General features: G+C 50.3%; 1 non-coding gene across 1 annotated transcript; it reads left to right on the top strand.

Annotated features, from left to right (window-relative positions):
- Positions 1–3,516: 3,516 nt before the first annotated feature.
- Positions 3,517–3,590, top strand: TRNAG-CCC (transfer RNA glycine (anticodon CCC)). Its single transcript has one exon. It is a non-coding gene; the product is annotated as a tRNA-Gly (tRNA).
- Positions 3,591–4,599: the final 1,009 nt, after the last annotated feature.

Here is a 4,599-nt window from a genome sequence, read left to right as displayed (position 1 = left end):
CCCCAGCCGCTCCGCGGCATGTGGGATCTTCCCGGGCCAGGGCACGAACCCGTGTCCCCTGCATCGGCAGGCAGACTCCCAACCACGGCGCCACCAGGGAAGCCCTGGGGGAACTTCTTGATGCCTCGGTTTCCCCAAATGCTGCATGAAGAGGCTCACAGTGCCTGTTTTCTAGGTAGGATTCTAGAACTAGGCATGAGCCTCCAGGCAAGGGAAGGTGAAAGCTGGTTACAGGATGGAATTCAGGCCCTGGATGGAAGGGGCCCCAAGCTTGGGGGCAGCAGGATGTCTGGGTTCAGGTCTGCCACGGTGGCCTTGGCATGTGACTGAACTTCCCCAGGGAAGTTTTTCCAACTGCGGGCAGAGGGCTCAGTACTGCACTGCCCCAGAGCTCACAGGCTGGAAGGATTCCTGTTGGGGAAAACAACTCAACCCAAACCAAGCTCCTTTCTCCTGAAGAGCTCTCCAAAACAGAGCTGCTGGACACTGGCAGGCATGTCCAGCTCTGCACCAAGCCAATACCAAGAAATCACCGTACCCCCAGCCAACACACACCCATGTCCCTGCCCTGGCTCCTCGGGGTGCCAGGCAGCTACCAGCTGGGCTGAGATGTGAGCCAGGCACACTCCACATGCGCCTGTAATCGGGGTTAAGTTTTACCATTATCCCCAACACAAATCGCCACATGTCTCGGGCAGCAGGCCTGAGCGGTTAAGGATGAGCTGCATGCCCCGGGGTGGGCACAGAGACTGGCTCAGAGCCACCTAATTCCTGCCTCCTCCCACCCAGCGGCCAAAAGCAACCCAATACCTGCCAGTGAACGGGGAAGCCGGTGGGGGCGGGGGGGCTACAGAGAAGCTGGAGCAGCTGTGCTGGGCACGAACCCCTCACTCTTTCTGAGCTAAGGAAGCTGGTCCATGCAGCGAGGGAACAGAGCTCCAGCCTCGCGGAGCAGCTGAAGGGCCAGCCCATCAAGGCAGGAGCCTCAGGGCCAAGTGGAGCTAAAGATTCCAGAAGCTTCTGGGCTCCCAGCGGGCTGGCAAACCCAGAGCTGCATTTCAGGTTAACTGTTAGCCAAGGGCTGCGAGTCCACAGGGCCGCCCACCCTACCCGCCCCCCACACTGCACATTTTAGGGGGCAGCAAAGGATCCAGTTCACGGCTTTCCCCAATCTCCAACTGACCTTCCCCCAGGTGAGGAGCTGACCCACTGAGGCAAGTGAAAACATTCCTTCTCAAAGGTTCCAAACCACACCTACCAAAGTGGACGCAGGAAAAACACTTCGAGATTGGCTCGCACTCATGTGGGCAGTGTGAGCTACAGCCCCCAAATTCAGGCTTTAGAAAAAGGAGGGGGTCTCTGGGAAGCGTCCAGCTGAAGGGGCCAGGCAGCCTCCCTGTCCCAGAGGGTGTGTAACGTGCATTTCTTCTCCGGAAGCTGGGATCACTTTCAGCCTGGTGCCACCGCAGAACAGGCAGTGATGAGATAGCTCCTTGCCGGCTCCATTTCGGAACAGAGCACTGAAACTACCAACCTGCAGCTCATCCTGCAGAGAAGTGAAGTGAAGGTGCTTCTCCTGCCGGAGGGGACACCTGCTACAATTCCACCTTAGGCAGCGAGGCTGGGAGGGAGATGTCCAAACTGGAATGCACAGGAGTGGGTGAGCTACTGCTTTCAATCAATGCAGGGGCCGTGAAGAAGCAATGACATCACCTCCTCAGACCACGGCACTCAACTCGTCCCAGGGATGGCTAAGGAGCCGCACGGCACGGGTGACATTGGTGTGGCCAGAGAACGCTGTTCCGCACAGCTGCCGAGTGAACAAAGCAGGCAGGAGTGAGCACGAATGACCCCGTTTCTAACACCACATCCATGTGACAGTGATGGGGTGACAGGCAGCCAGATGACTTTTCATTTCTCTTGCAGGCTGTATTTTCTAAATCTGTGATAAGCATGGATTACTTGTAAAGAAACAGAGAAGACAACCGATGGCCCCTCCTTAGAGGCACTGGGTGGCTTCCATTCTTACATTTCAAGTCTACAGGGTGACAGTCGTCACAACGCACTTGAACTATATCGACTCTTTAAACAACCCGCAAAGGGGAAAGTGGCTTTCTGGGAGGAATGCGGGGAAGAGGGGGGCTGGGAGTGGGGGTGTGCCCACTTTTCACAAGGAACTCCCCCTTCTAAATGGTTTATTCAGAAAGAAGATCTCGCAGCACATGTAAGTGGGAGAATCCCTCAAAATCTACAACAATTCACTTGAGTTTTCATTTTTACCACAAGTACCTATAAAGAAAAAGGCTCCTCAAAAACACTGTAAAGAAAATCTAACTAAATACTGTTTAAAAAGGGCAGGCTAAGCCAATAAGCGTATGAAAAGATGCTCAGTACCACTAATCTTTAGAGAATGCAAATCAAAACCGTGGGCTGTCACCTCACACCCCTTAGGCTGGCTACGGGGCAAAAAAACGGAAACTGACAAGTGTGGACGAGAATGGAAAACCTGGAACCCTTGTGCGGCTTTGGTGGGAATGTAAACTGGTACAACCGCCGTGGAAAATGGTATGGAGGATCCTCAAAAAGGTAAACACAAAACTATCCTATGATAAAGTAACCCCACCCCTGGGTATCTGTCCAAAGGAAGTGAAAGCAGCATCTCAAAGAGCTATTTGCCTGCCCACATCCATAGTAGCATGATTCACAATGGCCAAGAGGTACAAAACAAATGTCCAAGAACAGAGGGATGGATAAACAGATTGTGGTCTCTCCAGATAACAGAATATCTTTCAGCCTTAAGAAGGAAGGCAGTTGTCACGTGCTACAACCTGGATGAACCTTGAGGACATTATAAGTGAAATAAACACCAGTCACAAAAAGACAAATACTATATGATTCCACTTATATGGGCTGTGTAAAAGAGTCAAATTCACAGCAACAGAAAGTAGAACGGTGGTTAGTTATCAGGTGGTGCTAGGGGAGGGGGGAAATGGGAAAAAGTTTAATGGGTAAATTTCAGTTTTCCAAGAGGAAAAAGTTTTAAAGACCTGTTGTACCACCATGTGAATACAATTGACACTACTCAACTGTACACTTTATAAAGAACTGTTAAGATGGTAAACGTTTTACTAGGTTTTTCTTTTTAAACCACAATTCAAAATAAATAAAATTTTTAAAAAGAGAGGGAGGGGGCTTCCCTGGTGGCACAGTGGTTGAGAGTCCGCCTGCCGATGCAGGGGACACGGGTTCGTGCCCCAGTCCGGGAAGATCCCACATGCCGCAGAGCGGCTGGGCCCATGAGCTGTGGCCGCTGAGCCTGCGCATCCAGAGCCTGTGCTCCGCAACGGGAGAGGCCACAACAGTGAGAGGCCCGTGTACCGCAAAAAAAAAAAAAAAAAAAAAAAAAAAAAAAAGCAAGATAAATGCACTAATATCAATATGATTAAAACATGAATATAAACTTGGAAGATCAATCATTACAGCGCTGAGGTTTAAAATAATAGATAACCAGGGACTTCCCTGGTGGCGCAGTGGTCAAGGCTCTGCGCTCCCAACGCAGTGGGCCCAGGCTTCGATCCCTGGTCAGGGAACTAGATCCTGCATGCCGCAACTAAGAGTTTGCATGCTGCAACTAAGGAGCTGGCGAGCTGCAACTAAGGAGCCCATGAGCCACAGCTAAGGAGCCCGCCTGCTGCAACTAAGACCCGGTGCAACCAAATAAGTAAATAAATAATTAACTAATTAATTAATTAATCAAATACAGAACAAAAGCCCACTTTGAAGAGGGCTTAAGGAACAGAAAAATAGAAAATGAGAAAGAGGGGAGTAGGGAACCTTTGCTTTTAAGGCTGGAGAATTTCCAGAGAATTTCTCTTTCAAAGAGTTGTGGGTAGGGCTTCCCTGGTGGCACAGTGGTTGAGAGTCTGCCTACCGATGCAGGGGACACGGGTTCGTGCCCCGGTCCGGGAAGATCCCACATGCTGCGGAGCGGCTGGGCCCCTGAGCCATGGCCGCTGAGCCTGCGCGTCCGGAGCCTGTGCTCCGCAATGGGAGATGCCGCAACAGTGAGAGGCCCGCGTACCGCAAAAAAAAAGGGTGATACACCCTTCTCCCTCCCCCAGTAAGCTTTTCAAAGAGACACTGGCCTGGCTCTCAATGGGAGCCTCCTGTCATGAGCTATTGTATGGCAGACTGTATCTCCAGTTCCACATGCTATTCAGAACTTTGCCTTTCCCCACCAAGAAATGGGGTAATGCTTTTCTGCTTGAAATTGGAAATAGAATCCAAGGAATAAAAAAGTAGAAGAGATGTTGGCCAACTTCTGAAGCTACATTTTAAAAAGGTGATACAGTCAGTCCCCCCTGCCCACGCCCCATCTCTCTCTCAATACTAGGCCTTGGAATCTAGCCACGATGTTTCTTTTTTAATTGAAGAATAGTTGATTTACAATGTTGTGTTAATTTCTGCTGTACAGAAAAGTGACTCAGTTATAAATATGTACACACATGGTTTATCTCAGGATATTGAATATAGTTCCCTGTGCTGTACAGTAGGACCTTATTGTTTATTCATTCTGTATATATTAGTTTGCATCTACTA

The sequence above is a fragment of the Lipotes vexillifer genome, unplaced genomic scaffold, assembly GCF_000442215.2.
Source record: "Lipotes vexillifer unplaced genomic scaffold, Lipotes_vexillifer_v1.1 scaffold1215, whole genome shotgun sequence".
In the NCBI taxonomy this organism is placed as follows: Eukaryota; Metazoa; Chordata; class Mammalia; order Artiodactyla; family Lipotidae; genus Lipotes; species Lipotes vexillifer.
The sequence above is the reverse complement of the archived record's forward strand: the minus strand, read 5'-3'. Positions and strand labels throughout refer to the sequence as shown.